The 27861-nt window shown below is 32.1% G+C and overlaps 1 protein-coding gene and 1 long non-coding RNA gene across 2 annotated transcripts in view; one reads left to right on the top strand and one right to left on the bottom strand.

The window, feature by feature from the left end:
- Window positions 1-27861, top strand: part of LOC114335865 (uncharacterized) — a 129980-nt gene that overhangs the window by 80442 nt on the left and 21677 nt on the right. The window lies entirely within an intron of this gene.
- On the bottom strand, window positions 18570-18918 carry LOC126884947 (uncharacterized). The gene is made up of 2 exons (XR_007698210.1): window positions 18758-18918; window positions 18570-18698 (listed from the first exon to the last, which is right to left on the bottom strand). It is a non-coding gene; the product is annotated as an uncharacterized LOC126884947 (long non-coding RNA).

The raw sequence follows: 27861 nt of genomic DNA, 5'->3' as shown, positions 1-27861 counted from the left end.
CCAGGGTGGATATTTATGACTAAAATTTTTATAAACTGGAATATACGTATTAAACAAAGAAAACATTTTATCATAAAAATACTTAAAATTACATTAACGTCACTAGTAGTATCCAGAAAATTTCAATCCGTTTCGTACAGTTCTCGATATAAAGCAGGAAAATTTGCTTTTTTAAAGTTATAAGAGTAGGTGTTAAATGATCGAGATCGGGAGGAGGAGGAACATCTGTCGCTAATTAAAGCTATTGACCACATGTCCTTAATAACAGGAGGATGAGGAGGAGAAACACCTGTCGCTAATTACCGCGGGAGGAGGAGGAGGAACACATGTCACTAATTACCGCTTGTTGACCACCTGTTACTAATAATAGGAGGAGGAACACCTGTCCATAATTACCGCGGGAGGAGGAGGAGGAACACCTGTCCATAATTACCGCGGGAGGAGGAGGAGGAACATCTGTCACTAATTTGCGTGTATACCACCTGTCACTAATTTGCGTGTCTACCACCTGTCACTAATTTGCGTGTATACCACCTGTCGCTAATAATAGGAGGAGGAACACCTGTCACTAATTACCGCAAAGCTGTTGACCACCTGTCCCTAATAATAGGAGGAGGAACACCTGTCACTAATTACCAAACAGCTGTCGAGCACCTTTACCTAATTTGCATACAGCTGTCACTAATTTGCATACCCTAATGAGCATACAGGTGTCACTAATTTGCATACCCTCCTCTAATGAGCAAATGTCAAATTAATTAGCCTTTTTAACCCATTTGCTTGATGTACCATGTGCAATTTATATAAAGGCTCACAAACTTAAAAAAATTTAATCAAGATTCAAAATATTAAAGCTTATGGTACCCTAATGGATATCCTTCCTTAAAAGTTATCCTAAAAAAAGCCACTTTTTGACATAAGAGTCCAAATCCAATGCATCCAAAACAAATATTAATTTTTAAAACAGAGATTTATTAACATATTTTTTTATATCACTATCAAGATTCAAAATAATAAAGCTTATGGTATGCCAATGGTTATCCTTCCCTAAAAGTTAGCCTTAAAAAAAGCCACTTTTCGACATAAGAGTCCAAGTCCAATGCACCCAAAAATTATTAATTTTTAAAACAGAGATAAAAACATTTTACTATCAAAATAATAAACCCTTGAATTAATATAGGATTGTCTATTCTGGTTCATGAAAGTTTTAAAAATACCCAGCCAAAAATTATTAGTCCTGTGCTAGATATAAAGCATAGAAAATACATTGTTAAAAACATTTTTCTTTATTACTTCACTAAATTTGTGGGTAGTGTATCTTAACAAGAAAACAGCTGCTTTGCAAACAAGAGCACATGTTAATATTTTATACACTTATTACTTGTTCACATGCATTTACCAATTTTTACTGTAATCTTAACAAAGAATTTGCTATAAACCACCTGTTAGTTTTTTATACAATTCATACTTGTTCAGATGCAAGATGCAGATGCATTTGTTTCCAATTTATACAATACATGCAATTGTTAGTGAACCCTGTCTTTAAAATAATAGTAGTTCCTACATTATGTAGGTATATATAATATATAATAGTATATATATAATAGTACCATCAGGTTTCATAATAATAATAGTCTCCCGTTTTATACCGCACGCGGCTTTGGGAGTATAGCAGGGTACTCTGCTATATCTAGCGCCTACGGTATACAAAGGAAGGTAACAGGGCCAGTGCTATGCTTCAACCGCCTATTATTACCCCTGGTTTTACCCAAGGTACTCATTTTATTCAGGCTGAGTCGACCTGGGGCCTATAGACATTTAAAAATGTCTAGTTGTTCTTGCCGGCGGTAGGATTTGAACTCCGGACCACCGGCATGCGAGGCAAGCACACTACCACCTGCGCTACGCCGGCCCTACCTAGGTTTCATACCTCAAGTAAACAAGTTAGCAAAAATAATATGGGTAGCATATGGGGAATAGGATAATTATTAAAGTTCATATTTTCACATAAATTACCTTTACGAAGAGATGAGTGCTCATGCCTCAAGTAAGTTAGCAAAAAGTTATATGGGTGGCAGATGGCGAATAAGATAATTATTAAATTTCATATTTTTACACAAATTACCTTTAAGAAGAAATGAGTAGGGAGAGGGTTACTGTAACAAAATAAGGCTTGTTTTTCATTGGTTGTATTACAAAGATAGCTAAGCAATTCTGAGTGGGAAACAGGAGTAGAAAAGGATCCTATAAAATAATATGTAGGCACTTGTATTAGTAGTTTACAGTTAAAGACTTCAACGCGGTTCAATTTTAAAAAGTACGAGTTTTCAGTGAAACACAGTTCAAAATGAAAGGAGAGAAATTTATTGTGCCTACTAATGGAAAGACATCTGTTAAAATCATATCTCATTTTCGGAAATCTCCTAATTCTGAGGAGTTTACCAGTGTTAACACGAGTTGTGGTAGAAGGTGATCCTGCAACGCATCGCCCATTGGGATATAAAAAGTTCCAGCAACAAGTATCCTGTTCTTCGACTCCAACGCAACCCCTAATGGTAACAAAATATGATAATGTATCATCTGACAATAGTGATTCCGATGATGAAGGAATACCACAAGTGTCAATTAGTGAATTAAACGGGTCATTACATGAAGGTGATAACTTAAATTCTACAACAACCTATGACAGCATAGATAAAAAAGTAGAAACTTCTGATAAAGAGGTGAAAAAATTACTAACAGAATTTGTGAAAGCGAATGAAAAGTTTCTAAACGCATATAGAAACCAACGAGAAGTTATAATGAAAAAACTGGCGAGCTATGAAAAGAAGAAGAAAAGGGCTAACCGTACCTTGGACGTTTTAAACAAGAAGATAGGTGACTCTACCAAACTTTTAACAAGTATACATTCATGTCAATGAGTGAAAACCAACCATAGGATTTTAATACAGTGAAATTTGTGATGTATAATTTCAAGAAATTTGTGAGTGAAAAATGTGTGCAATGTAATATTCAAAATGGATTCATCTATTCTTACTTGTTTCGAACTTCCATCATCTTCTCTGTAGAATATTAATATTCTACAGAGAAGATGATAGAAGTTCGAACCAAATAAGAATAGATGAATTACTTTTGAATATTATTTAAGGATGCTCAAGAAAGAAACAAAAGAAATTTGTAATTTTTAAAATTGAATTATATTGAAGTCTTTTACTGTAAATAAAGAAAATCACCCCAATTTATGTCTTATTTTTTAATAGCATACATCAGCAGTCAAGTGAGGTCATGATTACAAAAATGTTATAACTAGAAAAAACATTGTTTTTAGTTATAGCATTTTTTTTAAATTGCTAACTTTTTCAAAGATTCTCATTTGTTTGGTTTAAACAAATGAAAATTGATGAAAAAGGTGAGTGTTTTAAAACTACAATAAAGTTTCATTTAAACAAGTAAACATGAAAAAAAAATAAATGATCATGGATTAGCATACAAGTGGTCCAACTCCATTGTAGCTCTTAATTTATAACAAAATTAACTATTTTTAGTTGAAAAAAATAAGTAAAAAAATAGAAAAGTTGCTAATGTGTATTTTTACTAGGTCTTAGATATGATGCATAGATCTAATCAAAATTAGGTAAATTCAGTGATTTAATAAACCAGATAAATTAATAATTTTTTAAAGTACCTTGTGAGGTCAAGTAATCCACGAAATGTATTTATCCACATTTAGTACACAAAACATTACACAAACGCGAGTATATCCTCGCAAAAGGATATAAACTTTTTTTGACGAAAACGTGATAAATAACACACACACTTTTGCGAATTTATAAACGAAAAGTTTTCGTTGAAAAATGCATCTATAAACAAAAACCGACGGCCATTTTAAATCCATCATTTACATGATCAACAACTCTATGATGTGGTCTTATTGAATAGTTTAGGCTTATTATACGTTATTTTCTTTTGTTTGGTTCAAACAAATGAAAATTGATGAAAAAAGTGAGTGTTTTAAAACCACACTGAAATAATAAGGTTTCATTTTGCTTTTAAACAAGTAAATAGGAAATAAATAATAAATGATCATGATACAAGTGAAGCATGTCCATTGTAGCTCTTAATTTATAACAAAATTAACTATTTTTAAATGAAAAAATTTCAGATTTTTATCCCAAAAAAAAATAGAAAAGTTGCTAATATAAGTAATTAATTGCTTTTATCCAAAAAGATTAAGACAATTTTAGCATTTGTGTTGAATTTAGTAAATAAAAATTTGATACTGAAAAGATGATTATCAAATCTACAGGCATGTATTAAATTAATGACTGTCAAAGAGTGGGACTGGGTTAACCTTAAAATTAATTATCTCATATAGGACTTTCTGTTTAATTATATTAAATTATTTAGATATAAATTGCAGTTGCAGAACGTGGAGTTATGATTAAGTTACTGTGTCAGAACAGCAGATTGGCTCTTTTGAGTGTCAACGACATTAATGCTCTTTCTCCGGCGGATATGGCAAAGGATTACGAAGAGTCACCAAGAGAATGGTATCATTTAACCAAAATTTGATACTGAAAATATGATTATCAAATCTATAGGTTGATATTAAATCAATGACTATCAAAAGTGGGGGTGGGTTTACTTTCAAATATAAAATTAGAAATAATGTAGGAAAATTCCTAGTTGTAGGAAATTCCTAAACGGAAGGTTATTTCAAAAAAATAAGACTAGATAATATCCGGATTTTTTCGTGATAAGAGTAGACATGTATAAACAGGTTGAAGGGAAAAGAGTACATCTAAAAAAAAGTTCGTTTCGAAAAATTATTTGTTCAGGCCATTTTGTTGGTGTTTTGAGATACATTGCATGTGCTGATGGGCAAAACCACTTACTTAGTCGAATAGGAGATGGACTTTTAGGTAAACCTTATTCCCATTACGAGAGAAGAGTATTCAAATCAGACTGGCTACATTCGAGAGGAACGTTCTGTACAGGTATACACAAAGAAATTTCTAATATACAAAGAAAAATATACATCAGAGCATGAACTACACATCAAATCAACATGCAAGTGTGAAAGAGGTGAAGAAAGAAAGACATACAAAGAAAAATGTTTCAGAAAAGAAAAAATAATTACTGAACTAATGAATTTAGGTTTAAATAAAACGACAGAATTTCAAAGAAAAACTATATTAAAAATTATTAGAGCCGTTATAATTTTTTAATAAATAAATAAATAAATAATACAAAATATCTTGGTATTTTTATTTCGAACCACAAAAAAACACTTTTCGAATTGACCCATATAATTTATATTGAATTTTTGTCAAAGGTTGACTCAAATGTCCATCACACAACTCCATTGTCCAAGGTTGGTTTCTATCTAACGCTGCAACCATCCATCTGGATTCAACATGCTGTTAAGACCATCTATCATGTGAGGTTTTCCTCACATGAGGAAAAACAGTAGACCATTTGTTTGGCCCATCTTTGATCTGCATAACATGACCTGCAAATTTCCATTTAAGTTTAGAATATATTGAAAAAAAGATATGGATGCCTCAGAAGTTAAAAGGTGTAAGTCACATTCTCCCTAAAAATGACTTATGAGATATAACACTTATTATATATAATAGTATTATTATTTCCTTGTTTGTATTTATGAATATGTTACCCATATTACGAGAAATAAAGACATTTTATTTGTTTTTAATAACTACTTATATTTCTGCAACTATTGTTAGAAACATCTTAGTATCTCATTTAAACACTTATTGACTTACACCGATTGGTCTGTTGAGACATCGATATATTACTTCACAACACAGAACAAAGGAGGGTAAGAAAAATTTGGTATTTCTATTTAGCTATCTTAAACAGAACAAAAAAGAAGCAGAAAGTTGATGTTAAAAAATTGGGTAATATTTATAGAACATTTGATGCAGAACGAGGTGTAATATTCAGCCATTTATCGCTAAATTTGTATAGGTAAGCAAGAGTGTTGTGTATTGTAATACATGTTTAGTGTATAGTGTGAACACACCTTTAGGTGTCAGTGTATTTGTCACATTGTCAACGTCAATCAGATGAGAGCACTTGTCACGGTCTAAAATAAAACATGTACAAAAGTTTGTAATCATATATGTTTAATAAATATTTACCGTAATCTGTAATCCTTTATTCGATTAGTTATCGGAATATTAAATATTAAACATGGCGCTGCGAAAGTAAAAGAATATTTCAAGAAGGATTGTGACAGATAACTGAAATTTAACAGTGCTTGAATAGAGGTTAGGTTATAAATTCAAATAACCAGAAAAATGGCAACAAATTTAGGCCTGGGGTCTGTAAAACTTCCCCCCGATTTTGACTTGCAAGGGCAGAATGCTGCTACAGAGTGGAAGTTTTGGTACACGGCTTTCAAAGACTACTTGATAGCTATAGGGCAGCATGAGTCAACAGATAGGGTAAAACTGTCCCTATTGAGAAACATAATGGGAACCGAGTCAGCCCGAGTATTATGACAACATTTAAGATTCCAGATGACCAGGTTGATAAATATGATTATATGATAGAAACGATATCGAAGTATGTGAATCCGAGAATGAACGAATGTTTTGAACGTTATAATTTTTTAAAGAGGACCCAGAAAGAGGGTGAAGTATTCGAACATTTCCTAACAGATTGCAGACACTTGGTAAGAACATGCAACTACAATCGTAATGATCCAGATGAGACGGCAGAAGATAAGGCACTCCGTGATAAAATTGTAATGGGTATCAGAGATACAACAACTAGAGAAGCCCTTCTTAGGATAGATAAACTAACACTGGAAAAGGCCATAAGTTTTTGCAGAACCAGTGAGCAAAGTAAAAGTCAAAATTTACAATTTCAGAGTACAGGAAGCAATGAAACAGGTTTTAAAGTAAATGAAATAAGAAATAAAAAAAACTGTAAGTACAAAATTTTTAAAAAGTAACAAAAATTTAAAACAAGGTCATGAGAAAATTTCAAAATCTACTGAGACGTTTCGCTGTAAAAGGTGCCAGACTCAGCACGGCCCCCGCAAATGTCCAGCTTATGGAAAAGCTTGCAATAAATGTGGTATTCTAAATCATTTTTCAAAATCATGTAGGGTAAAAAATGTTAAAAATGTTGAACATGAAGATGGCGACAGTTCAAGTGAAATTTTTGTAGATAATGTAAACTTAAGTAATAACGTTGTAGCTTGTAATTCTAGCAGAGGAAGTATCTGGGAAGAGTTTTTAGAGATTGAAGGGAGAAAAATAAAAACTAAATTGGATACGGGTGCTGACGTAAATATAATTCCTTTAAAAATATTTAAATATGTCAACAAACAATTTAGAGTCAGGCCAACAGAGTACATTTTAAAAGCTTTTGAAGGTACTGTTGCCAAACCGATAGGTATAGTAAATTTAAACTGTAAATTTAAAAATAAGGAAATTTTTGAGGATTTTGTGATCGTGGAAGGGGCAAATCAGGTTCTAATAGGTGGTCAAGCTTGTTTGCATTTAAATTTAATAAAAAGAATTAATATTGTTTCTACTGATAAATTCCAATCAGACATAACCAAACAAACTTTTATAGAGAAAAATATGGATATTTTTTCAGGTTCAGGTGTTTTCCTTGGTACATGCCATATAACCACTAACAAAAATTTTGAACCGGTTAGTCATCCCCCAACTAAAATACCTTTAGCCATACGTGATGCTTTTAAAAGCGAGTTAAACAGATTAGTTAAAAGAAACATAGGCGTAACCAGGGGGGGTTTTGGGGGTTGTAACCCCCCCATTGGGATATACTTTGAGCTCTATACGCTTAACACCATAGCGCTCAGAGACCTTCCAGTAGTTGTAACCCCCCTCCTTTTAGGTAGTTGTAACCCCCCCCTTAGGATCATCCTGGTTACGCCTATGAAAAGAAATGCCATAGAGAAAATTGAACAAATTGACTATAGAGCGAGTATAAATAGAATAGTCTTAGTTGAGAAATCTAATGGAAAAATTAGGTTATGTTTAGACCCATTAGACTTAAATAAAAGTATAATTAGAAAACCCCGTACAAATTTAAGTATTGAAGAAATAAGTTTAAAATTAAGTGGTAAAAGTATATTTACAGTCTTTGACTTATCGGAAGGTTATCATCATTTACAGCTTGATGAAGAATCATCCTGGAAATGTTGCTTCGCTACCCCCTTTGGAGTATATAGGTACAAGGTGTTACCTTATGGACTTTCAGACTCACAAGACTTGTTTGAAGAAGAAGTTGAAAAACATTTTGGTGATCTTGAAAATGTTACAATTTGTCATGATGATATGATCGTTTCTGGAGCCACTCAATTGGAGCATGACAAGGCAGTCAAACAAGTACTAGCGAGGGCCAGACAAGTAAACGCAAAATTTAACAAAGAGAAATTTCAATTTTGTCAATTAAAGGTTAAATTTATGGGTCAAATATTTTCAAAAAATGGTATGCAAATAAATCCAGATCGTATTGAGTCCCTAAATAAATTGGAATCGCCTAAAAATAAAACAGAACTTCAAAGAATCATTGGTTCTTTTAATTATGTGAGACGATATGTCCCAAATATGTCTGAATACATGAGTCCTTTATGTGAATTATTAAAGTCTAATATTGAATGGCAGTGGTTGCCAAAACACCAACAAGTTTTTGAAAATTTAAAAAAAATTATTAATGAGGCACCAGCTCTAGTTTCTTTTGACGTAAATAAAAAAATTGTTATTCAGTGTGATGCCTCTAAAAATGGTTTGGGGTGTTGTATGTTTCAGGAGCATGAAAATACTCTTAAATTAGTAGCATGCGCTTCTCGTACAATGAACGACCATGAAATTAACTATAGTCAAACTGAAAAGGAGCTGCTTTCAATATATTTTAGCACACAAAAATTTCATGATTTTATTTATCGTGCAACAGTAGATATACAGACAGACCACAAGCCTATAATTTCGATAATGAAAAAACCGATTTGTAAGATAGGGTCTGTACGTTTACAACGTTTAAGATTAAAATTATTAAAGTATAATTTAAATATAGTAATGAAACACAGACTTACTCACAATCATTTAATTATACTTTGACGACCGGTTTCGATCTCTACAATATACAGATCATCTTCAGGTCGGCGTTACAAGTAGTTAAATGCTACAATAAGAGAAAACTTGTGTTAGACCAGTGTCTGATTGAAGAGATGTTAATAGAAAGCCAAATTTAAAAAATTTTTTATAAAATTTTTTGAAATAAAGGTTTGCAACTGTTGACATTTCAGAATATTGGTATATACAAAGTCAAACCTATGAGTAAAAATGCTCATAGGCATGTATGTGCAAATGGGTGCATACAGTTTGAATTTGTTGAGATTAAAATTTTTAACCATTAAAAAACAAAATAAACATAAACTGACTTAAATATGCTTCCAAATTCAAAGTAGTAATAATAAAAGAGATAGTAATATTGTTCTAATCTACTTACATGCCGTTACAAGGATTGAGTTGCAACGCAATCCTTGTAACGGCATGTAAGTAGATTAGAACAATATTACTATCTCTTTTATTATTACTACTTTGAATTTGGAAGCATATTTAAGTCAGTTTATGTTTATTTTGTTTTTTAATGGTTAAAAATTTTAATCTCAACAAATTCAAACTGTATGCACCCATTTGCACATACATGCCTATGAGCATTTTTACTCATAGGTTTGACTTTGTATATACCAATATTCTGAAATGTCAACAGTTGCAAACCTTTATTTCAAAAAATTTTATAAAAAATTTTTTAAATTTGGCTTTCTATTAACATCTCTTCAATCAGACACTGGTCTAACACAAGTTTTCTCTTATTGTAGCATTTAACTACTTGTAACGCCGACCTGAAGATGATCTGTATATTGTAGAGATCGAAACCGGTCGTCAAAGTATAATTAAATGATTGTGAGTAAGTCTGTGTTTCATTACTATATTTAATATGGACTCACATATGCAACCCATTCAATATTTCAATATTTTATAATTTAAATGTATATTATGTCCCTGGGAAATATGTCCATTTTGCAGACATGTTATCCAGAGCTAGTCTTAAAGTCAAGACACTTGATCTTGAGATGTTAGAAATGGTACACACTGTATCAATACATTTGCCTATGTCTGATGAGAGAAAATTAAATTTTAGAAGGGAAACTGCCAATGATAAAATATTAAAGAAAATTTCAGATTTTTATTATAATGGTTGGCCAAGAATAAATAGTATTTCACCATTGTGCAAGCCTTACTATGTCCTGAAAAATGATTTATATGTTGAAGCAGGTCTGATTTTTATGGGTGACAAGATAGTGGTACCAAATAGTTTAAAGTCTTTTATTTTAAATTTAATACATAAAGGGCATTTAGGCATTAATAAAACTATACCTACATAAAGCTAGGCAGTTATTTTTTTGGCCAAATATGTCATCTGACATTACATTATTTATCAAACAATGTCGAACTTGTGAAAAGTACATGCCAAGTAATCGTAGGGAACCCCTATTACCCCACTCAGTCCCAAAACTACGTTTTAATAAAATAGGAGCAGACATACTGGAATTTGGAGCAAAGGCATATCTAATCTTAATAGATCATTTCTCTCATTGGATTGAAATATGTCCTTTACAAAATAAAACTTCAGAATCTGTTATAGATGCGATGCAGAATGCGTTTACAAAATTTGGTTACCCTCAGCACTTAATCGCAGATAATTTACCCTTTGTATCATTAAAATGCAGGGAATATTACAAGAACAAGGATATCACAGTCTCTACTTGTACACCATACCATCATCAGAGCAATGGTTTGTCTGAAAAGGCTGTTAGCTTAGGAAAACAAATTTTACGGAAAAGTTTAGCAGAAAACAGTGATTTTAGAGACTTGCTCTTGGAATATAATAATACCCCTATCATTAGTTTAAAAGCCTCCCCAGCTCAAATTTTACAAAGTAGAACACTTCGAACACAAATTCCAGTGACCCAAAATAAATTAGAACCAGAAATTCAAATGCATATTGTCAATTATCTAAATGAACAAAAACAAAAGATGAAAATACATTATGATAAAACGAGTCCTAAATCCTTAATAGAATATAAAAAGGGAGATAAAGTAGTAGTTAAAAGTAATAGAGATAAAATATGGTATAAGGCAGTTGTTCTAGAGAAAGCTCGAGAACCAAGAGCATACTGGATACGTAAGGAAAGTAATAATAAAGTTATTAGGCGCAACAGCAGTCAATTAAAACCATCTTTAACAAAATCAAATTATGATGCTATGTTGGAACCCGAATTGTTTCCCGACCAGTATATACCTGAACAAAAAACATATTTGAATAATCAGATTCCTATAAGTAATAATGATATTGTAGATGATATCAATCTATTATTTAGGACAATAGATGTTAATAAAAATGAACAAGTAATCTCTGACCCAGGTACTTCAGGTTATCAAAGATCTCGTTTTGGACGATCTATTAAACCCCCAGTGAAACTTGATCTTTAAGGGGAAGGTGTTTAGTGTATAGTGTGAACACACCTTTAGGTGTCAGTGTATTTGTCACATTGTCAACGTCAATCAGGTGAGAGTCACAGTCTAAAATAAAACATGTACAAAAGTTTGTAATCATATATGTTTAATAAATATTTACCGTAATCTGTAATCCTTTATTCGATTAGTTATCGGAATATTAAATATTAAACAATACATATACGTTATTTATGTATAAAGAGGAAGAAGCAGTATGAACTAACTTAATACCCAAAACGTTCACTAACATTAACACAGATGTCACAAATATTTTGAAAATAGGAGTAACTAAACAAAAGATGTGGTAAAGATAGTAAAGTAAAAAGAAGTGGGTGGTTAAATATGATGCCAGTAGCAAACATTGAAGAAATATAAGAATAAAAATAAATGTATAGATAAAAAAACTAGTTAAAGTCGCAACATAGGTATATTATCCTGTAGGTAGAATTTTCAACATAGGTCTCCAACCCGTAATTAAACATGAGCCCCCAATCCAATAGACATAAAAACAGACCAACAAAGTAAAAAGTAAAAAAAAAAATTTAAAGTTAATCCTGTAGTAAAAAAGAAGGTCTAAGTATAATTGCCACTAATCCTGTATTATTTAAATTAGTCACAAAAATCCAAGTTATTTGAGAAATAACACATTGTAAGTGGATTATCAATATTTGAACTTACTTTGAAAAAATATAATCTTGTAACTGGAACAGTTATAGAACTGGAAGAATATAAATCTTGTATACAATTTGTTGAAGGTTACATGTACCAATAGTCTAAATAAAACTTATTTTTACTTGGTCAAAAAATTACTTTTTAATTATTACTATTATTTCCTTTATTGATTAAAAGGCAACTTTGTATGTTGAAAATAGCTTATCAAGAATGTATTTTTACCCCTAGTTTGCAATGTAAGATTATTTGAAGGATATTTTAAAAACACATTTGAAGGATATTTATTAAATTATCTACATACTTAAAAATATGCAATTACATGTTATAAAGAAAAAGCAATATTTAAAAACATAACGAAATAAAGTCTTTTAGATAGTAACTTTAAAATATAAATCTAGCATATAACACATTACAATAATCTATGGTAAAAAAGCCCACTGAAGACTCACAATAACTGGGTCCAAATGGTATATACCAGATATGTTAAACTTATGAATAATTTTTTTGTTACTACCCCACTTTTTAATACGTTAGTCAGAAGCTTTTATATTACAAAAAAAAAAATTTTAAGTTTTTTATACATTATTAGAAATATAGTTAACACATCAATCTAAACTCACCATAAATCAAATTTTATGACTTGCCATGATCAACTTAAGCCATTATATTTGGAAGAATGTAGAACAAGTTGCAAATTGTCTTTGAAGATAAAATTTTTCCAGTTTTCCCTACATTTTCTTTTCCTGCATTTACTTCTAGCATGTTATACCTAAAAGTAGATTACTATCAACTAATAAATTTATACTTACAAGAAACAAAAACTGAAAATTTTAGTTTACGAAAAAATCATAACACTGTAAATTCTATTAAAAATTAATAAAAACATTAGTCTTGACAACCTTAATGGTAAATTACAATTTTTAGGAAATTAGGTTAAATACAAAAAAAATGGATCTCCAAACACATAGAAATCATGGCGACTTCACACTTCCTATGCAAACTTACAGTAACATGATATTATGCAATTGAAAACAGGCTAAGTAGTACTTACCTAAATTTTTTAAATTTGTCTAGAACTTTAAACAAACTTTTCCCAAAACTGACAAGTACACCCTTTATGTTCTAAAACCTTATAACATGAGAAAGATAAGGGTCTCATAAAACTCATAAACATAATAATTTGGTTAGATTTTAAGGTAACAAGTAAGCTAATGATATAATAGAAAACTAGTTGTTGGTAACATTGTTTTTTTTTTTTTTGTTTTCTATTCTGTGTGTAGGGGGCGTTGGATTTTTTTAACGTGGAAGTATCTTATCATCTATAAAAGTTGCCTAGAATTTTCTTCTTTTTTATATGAGTGTATTATGTGGCAGTATACTCATGATATAATAAGTTTGTTCTAGCATCAGTTTCAAACCGTTTGAAACTGATGCTAGAACAAACCTGTTATTTACGTTTTTATAAGTTTTGTCTATAAGTTATATCCATTTTTTACTTACTTACTTACTTAGTCCTAAGCCTTTCTACCTTTAGGTGTAAGGATGGTGGAGTTGAGTTTGGCATTGTAGTCTCCATGCTTTCCGATCTTGCGTTAGGTTTCTTGCACTTTCCAATCTCAATCCCTTCTTCTCGACTTCTTTCCTGATTTCATCTACCCACATAACTCTTGGTCTCCCTCTTTTGTTTTTCCCCTGCACTCTCGTTTCGAACACTCGTTTTGTTAGCCTCTCGTTCGACATTCTACACACGTGCCCGAACCATCTAAGTTGTCCTTATACTATTTTTTCATTGATTGGTTCTAGTTTTAGGTTTTGTCTAATTGTTTCGTTTCGTATTTTGTCTGTCCTCTTTCTGTTTGCTATTTTCCTCAGGAACCTCATTTCCATAGCATTGACTCTGAATTTTTGTCTCCCCGTCAATGTCCATGTCTCGCTGCTATACATGATTGTTGGTCTAACTACTGATTTAACGACTGCCGTTTTTACTTTTTCCGGTATCTCTTTTTTCCCAAAAAATGTTGTTTTCATAGTGTTAAATAAGCTTCCTGTTCGTCCCATTTTCTCGTTTATTTCCATGTCTTGTTTACCATTTGATTCGATTATTACTCCTAGGTATTTAAAATATTCCACTTGCTCTAGTTGTTTCCCGTCTAATTCTATTACGTGTGTCTTCCTCGTATTTGAAATTATCAGTGTTTTTGTTTTCTCTGTATTAATTTTCATATTTATGTTTGATAGTTCTTCTTCTAGGATTTCAAGATTGTTCTGTAAGTCTTCTCTGTTTTCTGCTATCAATACCATGTCGTCTGCAAGTAGTAGCTCCGATAGTTGAGTCTGTTTCATTTGCCAGTATCCTAATGTTAGTTTTCTCATTCTTCTCTTGGCTTTCTTTATCGCTTCATCCAGTACCACTGAGAATAGCAGTGGACTCAGCACGCATCCCTGTTTGACGCCTTGACTTGTAGAAAATTCTCTGGATTCCTCGTTATTGGTTCTTACTGTATTTGTATTATTTTTGTACATATCCTTTATTACTTCTATTATGTGTCTGTCGACTCCCCTTTCTGTTAGTGTCCTCCAAACGTCCTTTCTTCGGATTCTGTCAAACGCCTTTTCCAGGTCAATGAAGCACATATGTATCTCTCTATTCTTCTTGATTACCTTCTCACTTAATTATATATCAATCGGTTTTAAAACGTCTTGCGACGTTGTCCGATGCCTAATTTCCATGACACTCGATCATCCCATTGGCCCTCTCTAAGATCTCTTGCGCTCATAGCCTTCGTTACTCCCTCTCTCCAAGATTTCTTGGGTCTTCCTCTCTTTCTGCGGTTTGGTGGTACCCATTGCATAATTATTTTAGGGAGTCTTGAGTTATCCATCCTCTGGACGTGTCCGTACCATATCAGCTGTTTTCTTTCTATGTCTGTTGTTAAAGAGCCGTCAACCCCCATTCGCTGTCTTATCTCATCATTACGTATTCTCTCTCTGCGTGACACTCCTATTGATCTTCTAAAAGCGTCCATTTCTACTGCCTCCAGTTTTCTTCTGTTGTTTTCGGTTATCCGCCAAGTTTCTGCTCCGTACAATAGACTGCTTTTAATAAGAGATTCGTAGATATTGTGTTTTCTTCTTTTTCCTATTTCATGATTCCACAGTACGCTGTTTAGACAACCTATTGTTTTTCTGGATTGTGTTATTCTTCTCTCACTTAATTACTTGTCTTAATGTGAATATTAGGTCTTGCGTGCTTCTGTCCTTCCTGAATCCACACTGTGTGTCTTCCATAGTTGTTTCTATTTGGGTTTTTATTCTTGTCTCTATTATTCTTGCGAATACCTTCCCAGGGATACTTGATATGGTGATACCTCGGTAATTATTACAGTTTCTCTTGTCTCCCTTTTTGTGTATTGGTAATATAATGTCTTTCTTCCAGTCCTTTGGTAATTCTGCTCTATTTATGATATCATTCATTAGTTTTTTCATGCTATCCATTCCCTCTGTCCCCATGAATTTTATCATTTCCGGGGTGATATGATCCTTGCCTGGTGCTTTGCCCAGTTTTACTCTTTCTATTGCTTTCTCTAATTCCTCTCTTGTTATGGATTCCACTTGTTGTTCTTCATTCCTTTCTTGTATCTCCCCTATGTTGTTCTTGTCTACATGAGTTAGCTCTTTGAAATGTTCTCTCCATCTTTCCATTATTTGTTTTTCTTCTGTTAGTACGTTTCCATTCTTGTCTTTTATATTCGGCATAATGTGCTCTTTCTTTTGTCTGAGTTGTTTTAATGCACCGTAGAAGAGTTTTTGGTTTTCCCTATAATTTTTTGTCATTTTTTGTCCAAATCTCTCCCATGACCTTTCCTTTCCTGCTTTCACCGCTATTTTAACCTCTTTCCTTTTTTCTTTATATGCTTCCTAATCTTCCGGGTGTTTTGTGCTTAGGTATCTCTTCCATTTGTCTTTTTTGTTCTTTATTTTCTCTCGTATTTCTTCCGTCCACCATTCTGTTCTCCTCATGTTAGTATTTGCTATTTTTGCTTTCCCGCAAGTTTCCTCAGCTGCTTTGATTATGCTGGTTTTTAGATATTCCCATTTTTTTCTATATTTGTATTTTTTGCCCTACCTTTCAAAGGTAGCATTATCTAATTTTTCTTGGAATTTCTTCTTATATATTTCCTCTTTTAATTTGTAAATTTTTATTTTTTCATTTACTACCTTTCTTCTCGTTTCTTCTTTTTCCTCTGTTGCTCTCATTCTCATTATTACTAGATGGTGGTCACTGCCAATCTCCGAGCCTCTTTTCACTTTCGTATCCTGTACTCGCTTACCAAAAAGTAATCTATGATTGATTTTTCGTTTCTGCTGTCTTGTACTCTCGTGTATTTGTGTACTTCTTTATGTTTAAATTTTGTATTTGTTATAACTAGTTTGTTCTCCATACATATTTATATTATTCTTTCACCATTTCTGTTTAGCATTTCTTCTCCTTCTTTTCCCATGCACTCCTCTATTCCGCTGTTGTTGTTTCCGACTCTATAGTTTAGATCTCCCATTACAATTATGTTTTCTTCCCCATTATCAATTTGCATTTGGAGCTCCTCGAAAAATTTATCTTTCTCTTCCTTTCTTGCATCTTCATTTACTCCGTAGGCTGTTATTATTGTCTATATTTCTTCGTCCATCAGTTTCATTTTCACCGATAATATTCTCTGGTTAACATATGTTTCTTCTATAGCGTGTTGTAGTCTATTCGGTGCAATTATTATCCCGACTCCTTCTTTTGCTCTCTCTTTTGTATCCGCTCCTACCCAAAGTAACCAATATCCTTTGTGTATTTTCTTAAGACCTTTTCCTTTCATCTTCGTTTCTGTTATTCCTAGTATTTCTATTTTTTGTCTTATCATATCTTCTACCAGTTCTTCCTCTTTTCCATTGATGCTTCTCACATTCCATGTTCCCATTTTTATCTCTCCTTTTTTCTGCAATCTAGCTTTCCCCTTCTTCCTATTTTCATCCTTGTTTACCTTTGCATCATCTTTTTCCCTATCGCTTTTCCCATTCATTGCCTTGGTCGTCATTGTTGTGGGTCCGGTCTCATTATTTTCTTTTAGTTTTTTGGAGTCCCTTCCCCGATATTTCTGTGAGTTTGTATAAGTTTCTCTTTATTATGGTCCCATTTCCACTCCTTTCCATTAATCTCCAGTTTCATATATCCTATCTTCATAGTATTACCTTTGTCTTTTTCTTCTTTTGCCATTTTCCTAATTTTTGCTTGTATTTTCCTTTCCTTTCTTGTTAAATCTGATTCTATATACACCTTTTGTCCCTGTAGATTTTTCAGTTTTCCTTTGTTTTTTAGTACACTCAGCTTATCCGTTAGGTTTTCCATTTCTGCTACAAAGATTTGGTCGCCGATCTTCACCGCTCCTCTCAGTTTGACCTCTAATTTCAGATTTCTTCCTATGAAGTGATCTACTGACTCCTTTACAGGCTTTCCGTCGGTAGCATCTAATGTTAGGCCTTTTAATACTATATTATTTCTCCGTCTATCTTTTTCCAATTGTTCTATTCTATTGTTTGCCATTGTTAAACCTTCTTCCAATTTTTCGTTTTTTTCTTTCAGCTCCTTAATCTATTCCATCGTTTCTTTTTGGTCTTTCCGTATGGTTCTTATTTCGGCCATCATTTCATCATTTTTCCACATAACTTCCCGCATAATTTTTATCATCTCTTCATTTGTGTCGTTGCTTTTATTCGGTGTTCGTCTCGTCAGGTTACTCTTTTCAAAATATAATTTATCTTCTTTATATTTTTTCTTCTTAGATTCTTCGTCGCTACTATCAGATAGTTCTTCATTCTTTCTATAGGTGTCCTTTCGGATTGTTCCTGTTCCGCCACTGGCCATTTTAAATTAAATGTTAAATGTTATCCTCAGCACTAATATAAATATTATTATTATACACTTAGAAGTTTATTTTTTATTTCGCACAAGAACGCTTTTTAAGTCTAACGATTATCGATAACGATAACGATAGGTCTTTTAAAAACCGGTGTTTTTATTGTGATAGGTTTCGAATCCGAAATTACCTTATCGCCAATACACCGGCCACACGACCTCTCGCTTTGCTTGTCAAACTCGAACTCATGTACATTTTTTAGCTCTGATAAATCCGAATTGACTCCAAAAAGTAGAAATACGGTATGTCCTATACAACCTAACTATCGCAGATTATGTCAATAAATTTTTATTAAGGATAAAAAAACTTTTTTTTTTACTATAAATGACACTAACAAAGAAAAACGAATGAATTCTGATAATTTTATTCGTTTATTATTACTAGAAAATAAAATAAAATAATAATAAATACAAATAATATTAAATTGCTGTAAATAGAGGGATACGCATGGTGAAAATACCCCTATCATAAGGGATACAGCCTAAAAAATATATATAAAAAATTTTTAACTAAACATCATATTAATTAAAAAAAAATTACCTTATAATTAGGGATGCTCGATTATCATCCAACACTTTATGGAAACAGGTAATTTGTTTGTTGTTCCATACAATATTTACAAGTATTTTGTAACTAGGGCACACCTCCAAATTACCCCGAATTACCAATGTTTCGTTAAATTCTCTACCTAAAAATTAGTTAAATAAAGCATATATTATTATATTTTTTCAGTGCCGGATTAACCATTAGGCGGACTAGGCGGCTGCCTAGGGCCCGGGCACTTGATGGGGCCCGCATCCCACATAAATGCATTAATTAATATTTAATTATTTAAGCAGTAATTTAACAAAAAATAAAATGTTAAAAAATCAAATAGGGCTAACTGAGACAAAAAAGAGAATGGTTAATTTATGATTTCCAATCAAACTCAGTTTTTTGCTTTTATCTTCTGTCAAATATCAGGAAAATACAACCGACTCTAAGACAAATTAAGCAGTTATCTTCAAAGGCATTTTTATATTCCATGTTCTAATCATTCCCTCAATTTGGTAATCAATTTTGCAAGCAAATTTTGCTTAGAAGCTGGTAATTATTTTGGTATGCTACGTTTTTTTCAATTTCTACCCACCGATGGGCCTTATAGTCCATTCACTCACGGTAAAATTTTGCAAAAAACCTCCGGATTTTAAAGAACCTTTGGATTTGAAACAAGAGCTTGGATTGACATGAAATTTGGCATAAACACAGCTAACATGTCAAAGAAAAAAGTGATATTGTGCCAATGTGTGTTTTTGCTCTACGGTTGAGTCCACCCCTTCTCGGGGGTGAAAAAATATACCGTCAAAATACGTCCGGAAGTGGATAAACTGACTAATCCTAAGCAACTTTTGTTCAACAGAGTTTTTTCATCAAGTCAATACATTTCGAGTTATTCGCAAGTGAATATCTTCATTTTTCAACAAAAACTAACACTTTTTAGACGATTTTTAGCAACTAACTCAAAAAGTAAGTATTTTATCGAAAAAAGATTCTTATCAAAAATATAGCTTTTAAGAAATTGAAAAAATGGTTTATGTGTGCAGTCTGTAGACCCAGTAGAAGCAGAGTTGTAGCTAATGAAAAGTAGGTTCTTATTCGTCAAATTCCAAATTGAATATTTCAACGTGAAATAATCAAAAAATGAAGCACTTTTCATGGAAAACTCATCATAACTTGTTTAAATGTTTTAAAAAGCATTATTCTTGTGTTTTAAAGAAGTTTCTAACATAAAAAGTAAGCAAGATACGCTCAGAATAAAGTTGATCCCATTTTTTGGGTAAAAAAAAGCTGGTGAAAATAACCGCCTAATTAGCATCCCAAATGAAATTAATCCTTACCGCTTCACAAGCTACTGTACTTATGTATTTTTTATATGCTCTGTGAGTTTTATCGGTATAAAGTGCTTATTTATAAAAGGGCTGTAGTAGAAGGGGCTTGAACAAGTCACTAATCACGGGTGTATGCAATTTTTTTTATTTGGCTTAATGCCTCGACAACTAATGGACCATGACATGGTAGAGTGGATTTTTCCAATCAGGTACCTAGTATAAGGGGTAGTGTGTGTGTGTTGAGTAAATGTCTTGTTACTTAGCAAAGTCGTCATTGTTTTTGCAAAGATACGCTAATTATATCCGAATGTCTGCGGTCCCTCCGGTGAGTACCGATCCCACAAGGATAGAAACTATATTCATTTATTAATTTTTAATAAATAAAAAATTCTCTACCCAGGGTATGCAAATTTTGAACAGTCATATCTTAACCAATATTTATCTTCCAAAAAAGCAAAAATCTGAAATACATATTCAGAGAAGCAAAACCGACATTTTTTTACTCTTTAAGGTTTTTGGTATAGTCCGTTCGCTAAACTCAGACTCAACTGGCTAGTGATTTAAGCTAGTAATTTTGCCAATTTGATAAAATTGCCAAAAAAATCATTACTAAATAGTTAATAATTACTAAATATTTAGTAATTTTGCAAATTTTGTCAAAATTGGCAAAAAACAAAAAAGTTACGTAATAAAATCATTAGCCATTTGCGTCTGAGTTTAGCGAACCGACTATACCACTATAGTTTTTAAGTTATTTTGAAAAAAAAATACCTGTTTTTTTCAAAATTTCAAAAAATTTGTTTTACTTTAAATCCCAATGTTTTGAAATATAACCACTGTGAACCGGTGAAACTTACAGATTATATAAATAATATACAAGATTTTTCAAGATTTTCATAAATTTTCAAGATTTTTTTGCCAAAAAAAAGGAATCAACATTATTTTAAGCTTTACTAAAAAAACTTGCTTTAAAATTGTTAAAAAAAAACAAAAATAAAACTTTTTAACACTTTAAAAAAGTTGTGATGATTTTTCACCGAAAAGTGCTTAATTTTTTGGTTATTTACGTTGAAATATTTGATTTGGAATTTGTCGAATAAGAATCTACTTTTCATTAGCTCCAGTTCTGCTTATACTGGGTATATATTATATTTATATTATACTTCATACATACACCATTTTTTTTAAATTTCGTATACGCTATATTTTTTTTAAGAATATTTTTGCGACAAGATACTTAATTTTTGAGTTATTTGCGAAAAACCGTCTAAAAACGTGTTTTTTTTTTGTTGAAAAATGAACATATTCACTCATGAATAACTCAAGAAGTATTGATATAGTGAAAAAACTCGATTGAACGTTAATAAGTTACTTATAATTAATCAGTTTATCCATTTCCGCACTTATTTTGAATGTATATTTTTCACCACCGAAGGGGCGGCACTCATACCCTGGGCAAAATCACATATCGCCACAATATCCCTTTTTTTCTTTGGCATATTACCTATGGACTATTAATGAGAAGTTGTTGCGAAATGTAGAAAAAAGAAAAATGATCTTTTTTACATTGTCGTAATTTATTTTTGGAGTAACTACTTTTCAAAACAACAGAAATATCTGTAAATTTGTAAATGGTCGCTATAAAGGGGCCTACTTCTTATGGCCGTCTAGGGCCCCATGATGGCTTAAACCGTCACTGTATTTTTTAATTATACCAACGGTCAGATGGTGGGACTTTCGTCAAACACAGCAAATACGACAAATACTCATCTTCGTTGTTGAACAATGTAGGGATGGAACACATGTTTTTCTGTAAACAATGTAAAATTAAAAGTAGATTATTTTTTTTAATTAATCAAATGTGCTATGCAGTACATCCCGCTTATTACCCTTATTGTTATAGGAATTCCCCTCGGTTTAAAGAAAAAAATTTGAGGTACTGAACCATTTCTCATAGTGATCAGTTATTAGAATATCCCTGTTATAGGAATATTTTTGCGTGACACAAAGGCTATTTGATTAAGCGGACTCAACTCTACGTATTTTATTAAACTGTTTAATGTCACCTCTTTTTAAAATTTTATTGGATTAAACTCATTTTTTAATTGATGGTACAGAAACCTCACTAATATCACTCTCTATACACTAAAATTAATATTGCCCTAAAAATAAGAATAAGACGAAAAATGAAATATTAAATAAACAAAAAATAAAAAATGAACATTCTTCTCAATAGAAGTAATTAACTTTTTAAATAATATTTAAAAACGATTAATGATGTTAATGGTGTTGATAACCATTCTCTAATGATAACTTAAATGCTTATTCAACAAATTATTTACTATAAATATATGCTAATTATCATTTAAGTTAGTAATTTATTTTTTATAAGTGTAATTGTTTTGCTTTCATGTAGTGTTATTTTTTTATTTACTTATATTTCAAATAAAAACTACTTTATTTAATTATGGTTTTTATTAATTTTTGTCTTCAAAATACAAATTTTTATTACATCGTGACTGTCATTTTGTATTCAGTGTCGCCAACATAAAAAATATCAAAATAACCTATAAAAGATAACAGTAGGTACCAACTTAACATTACAAAGAACAAATCAGAGATATAACTAAAAAAGAGAACAACTTACCAACTAATACAACACGTTTTTTCTTTTTTTTTTTTAAGAAAGGTCAAAATCTTTGAAATAATTTGGTTTTTTAGTAACCCGACCTGAACGCTTTGGAATAAGTGATTTAGGTTCACTTTCATCACTTAAGTTCTCATTTCTAGCATTATCGCTCGACATAGAAAATGATGAATTATCGCTAAGATATATATTCAATATCATTACCTATAACTTCCTGTGAAGGTGCATTACTTGAGTCAGGTATATCAGAGCAAGTATTACTTATTAAAGTGTTATTCTGCTCTGTTTCAATTAAAGTTGTTTCATGCTCTGAACTACTTAAATACTCTGATGAGTCTGTCTCAGACAATGTTTCTTCTGTATTGTTTTCAACCACAGTAATATTAGCAGCAATATTTTGCACAGTATTTTCACTCAAAGTTTCACTAAACCTAGTATTATCAATCTCGTATAATAAGTCATTACAACAATGTTTTATAATTGTAACAGGCAAATTAGTTTTATTTGTAAATTTCCTATTTCTCCTCAATTCATTGCCTTTCGTATCCGTAAGGATATAGGATCTGTCATTATATTTGCCAAGTATTTGTCCCTTATTCCAAGTGTTATTTTTTTTGAAATAACACGTTATCACCTTTTTTTAAGGGAGGCAAATCTTTGGCATTTTTATTATAATAATGTTGAATTCTTTCCGAATTTTGCTTTAATTTTGTAGCGACTTGCTCCTGATCAATAATCTTTGGATATAAATTTACTGAAGCAGAAGGAAGCTTTGTTTTAACCAACCTACTTAATAGCATTTGCGACGGTGCATATCCTAAATTAGGAAGAGGAGTGCTTCTATATTCTAATAAATAGTGAGGCAACTCATCTACAGAATTAATTTTTTTTTAACTTGTTTTTGGATATATCGACATACTTCTCCGCAAACCCATTTGATTGGTGATGATGCGGACTTGAAAATTCAACATCAAAATTCCAAGATTTTGCAAAATTTTTGAATTCAACACTATTATATGGTACATTATCAGCATAAAAAACATCAGGAACACCAAATTTAGAAAATATGTCTTTACAATGTTTAATTACAGTTTTTGCAGTCTTATCATTTGTAGGAAAAATCTCACGCCAATGTGAAAAGCTGTCAACTATTAATAAATAGCTTTTTGATTTAAACTCAAAAAAATCTGAAAATAATATTTCCCAGGGTCTATCAGGAACTTTATGTGCAATCATAGTTTCTTTTTGATTTGCTGGTTTATTTAGTTGACATTTCTCACAATTAGAAATAAAATGTTCTATATCTCTAGTCATTTTTTGCCAGATCATAATCTCTCTTGCTCGTAACTTACATTTTTGCATCCCAAAATGAGCTGAATTAATTAATTTAAGCATTTCAGATTTAGGTTCAGAAGGAACAATAATTTTTTGATTATAAAATAATAAATTATCTGATAAATAGATGTTATCCTTTAAATTATAAAAATATTTTAAATCCGAAGATAACTTTTTGTTATTTTTAGGCCAGTTATTTATGCAAAAGTTTTTAACTTGGGATAAAATAGGATCCTTTTCAATTGAGTTTTGAAACATTATTTTTTTTTCTTTAGACATCGGTACAGTTAAAGCAAGAGAATGTACAGTAGACTCTAACTCCTCGTCAACTTGCATTGGACTTTTAATGAACGATCTGTGTAATGTGTCTGCAACAAACATTTTAGAACCAGGCAAATATTCAACTTTAATATGATACTTTTGTAATCTTACAACATTATTTGTAACCTAGCACTGACATTATCCAAACTTTTTTTGAAAATTGATATCAAGGGTTTGTGGTCAGTTTTTATCAAAACCTCACGACCATAGATCCAATAATGAAATTTTTCACAAGAAAATACAATACTAAGTAACTTCTTTTCAATCTGAGCATACTTTACCTCGGCTTTATTTAGAGAACGAGATGCAAATGAAATTGTACGTTCATTTTGCATCATACAAGAGCCAAGACCTTGACTTGAAGCATCTGTTTGTATTTCTATAGGCAAATTTTCATCAAATATTTTCAAAATCGGTTTATTTGTTATTAAAGTTTTTAAAGTATCCAACTCTTGTTGATGAACATCTGACCGCAGTACACATTTCAAACAGCTGTTGTAAAATAATGAGAAGAGCCACAGAGCCAGTGACTTCGCGCTAGCACGGCTGGACAGCTAGTGCTACTGTTAGGCCCAAACCAGACGGGCCACTCTGCAGCGCTACTCTGTGGATCCACAAAGCAGTTTCCGATGATTTACCGTGGGTTTTTATGTAGAGTGGCCGTCGAACCCCAGACGAGCGAGTGTAGCCGGCCACAGTCGCCGAGCTTCACTGCTAGTGGCGTCCATGCCCCAAGAACTCTAATAAAAAACATGTAATCGTATTTATTTTCCTTCCATTTTGCCAGAGGCGCTGATGTCGGCATTGTGATTTGTGGAACATGACTTTTGACAAATCCTGCGCTATCTGTGAATCTGTGTTCAGTGTTCGTGTTCGTTCGTTCGTTGTCGTTCAGTTATTTTCTTGTTATTTTATATGGTCGGTTATGTGTTGTGTTTGGTGTTTGTGTCACCATAAATAGCTGATATTCATGCAGTCGTGTTTTTTGATATTTTTGTTATTTTGTAATCGTGTATCTTTTTAAAGGTAAGTTTTTCTGATTGTAGGTACTGTTTATCCAACAGTTTTAAAATACACACTTTATTTCGCGTTTTGTTGTTAGGTCTAATGGCTCCGTTCAGCTGTTGTGTGCAGACGGTGGAAAATTTCAACAAGTAAACATTTATTTAATCCAAATTAAATACTCATATTTCTATGTAAAATGTCACATTATTTTATAAATAAATAAGTAAGAAACAAAAGTTGTTTGTGTTTTACCTTTATTCTCCAATTGAATAAAATATTAAATATTGGAAGTACCGTATGGAGGCTATCTATGTACCTAGCATGGAGGCTAGATTATGGCACCCTTTCTATCCAATCAACAACAAGAGCGTTTAAAATTTCACACCTATCATGTCGAAGCTACAGAGCACTTATGTGGAGGCCAGATTTGTAGTATCCTTCCATTTAACCAGGTGCTGAGATGGCGCTGAAATACGTGACATGTTTTTTAAAGAGTAAGATCGCATTCTACCAAATCACACACTTTTTTCTATGGTGGCCATGCCCCGCGCACTCTAATAAAAAACATGTAATCGTATTTATTTTCCTTCCATTTTGTCAGAGGCGCTGAGGTCGCCATTGTGATTGGTGGAACATGACTTTTGACAAATCCTGCGCTATCTGTGAATCTGTGTTCAGTGTTCGGGTTCGTTCGTTCGTTGTCGTTCAGTTATTTTATATGGTCGGTTATGTGATGTGTTTGTGTCACCATAAAAAGCTGATATTCAGTCATGTTTTTTGATATTTTTGTTATTTTGGTAAGTTTTTCTGATTGTAGGTACTGTTTATCCAACAGTTTTAAAATACACACTTTATTTCGCGTTTTGTTGTTAGGTCTAATGGCTCCGTTCAGCTGTTGTGTGCAGACGGTGGAAAAATTCAAGGAGTAAATATATATACATATGTAATCCAAATTAAATACTCATATTTCTATGTAAAATGTCACATTATTGTATAAATAAATAATTAAGAAACAAAAGTTGTTTGTGTTGTACCTTTATTGTCCACTTGAATAAAATATTAAATATTGGAAGTACCGTATGGAGGCTATGATGTACCTAGCATGGAGGCTAGATTACGCCACTCTTCCTATCCAATCAACAACAAGAACGTTTAAAATTTCACACCTATCATGTCGAAGCTACAGACCACTTATGTGGAGGCCAGATTTGTAGTACCCTTCCATTTAACCAGGTGCTGAGATGGCGCTGAAATACGTGACATGTTTTTTAAAGAGTAAGATCGCATTCTACCAAATCACACAACACTTTTTTCTATGATGGTGGCGTCCACTAGTGGCAAACGCCACTCAGACGGACCATTTTTGTAGCTGCCGCAGATGTTTACGAGCATTTATAGGGTGAGCACCTAAAATGAATTTCGATTCGGAACGGTTTTTGATTGAAGTGCAAAACAGACCGCTTATAATATGTGATACAAGAACCCGAGGGCATATTTATAGGGCATTAAAGGGAAAACCGTGGGACGTCATCTTTGAATTATTTGTTTCTGATTTTAAAGAAGGTAGCCCTATCGAAAAGAATAAATCCCATAAGCAATGTTTTCTCTATTTATATTTACCTACATTTTATTATACATTGGATGCATTTGAACTGAACAAAACAAATAGGTACTCACAATCTTGTTTGTTTATTTATGTTAAATAGTGGGGTCCCATCCTAGGTCAAAAAAGGTTTTATTGTTTGTTGTTGAAATCAAAACGATAAGATATTAGTCAAAAGGGGGTTGCAAGCTAACATGTTTTTCACTTTCACTCGGTTGTCAGGTTGTATCAAACTATTTTACGCCTGTAGTATACCCGATGTACTGGTTGATTTTTTTATGTGCTTCTTTCTGTGATATATCTTTTTCTCGTGGGCATTTTTCAGTGCGTCACTGTTTTTCGATTTCTTTCTAACGCATTAAATTGTATATAACAGAAAAAGGCACGTCGGTGATTACTTTGGTAATTATTCTAGTTCGGTGATTATTCTAGTTGTCGATAGATGGCGATATAATAGAAAAAAATTTATTTACCAATTATACAGGGTGTCCCGAAAAGATTGGTCATAAATTATACCACAGATTCTGAGGTCAAAAATAGGTTGATTGAACCTCACTTACCTATATACAATAGTGCACACAAAAAAAGTTACAGCCCTTTGAAGTTACAAAATGAAAATCGATTTTTTTTCATATATCGAAAACTCTCAGAGATTTTTTATTGAAAATTGACATGTGGCATTTTTACGACAGCGGTATCTTAAAAAAAATTAAGTAAAATTTGTGCACCCCATACAAATTTTATGGGGGTTTTGTTCCCTTAAACCCCCCCAAACTTTTGTGTACGTTCCAATTAAATTATTATTGTGACACTATTAGTTAAACACATTATTTTTAAAACTTTTTGGCCTCTTAGTACTTTTTCG

Source organism: Diabrotica virgifera, chromosome 1 (assembly GCF_917563875.1).
Source record: "Diabrotica virgifera virgifera chromosome 1, PGI_DIABVI_V3a".
In the NCBI taxonomy this organism is placed as follows: Eukaryota; Metazoa; Arthropoda; class Insecta; order Coleoptera; family Chrysomelidae; genus Diabrotica; species Diabrotica virgifera.
This window is presented reverse-complemented; position numbering and strand designations above follow the sequence as displayed.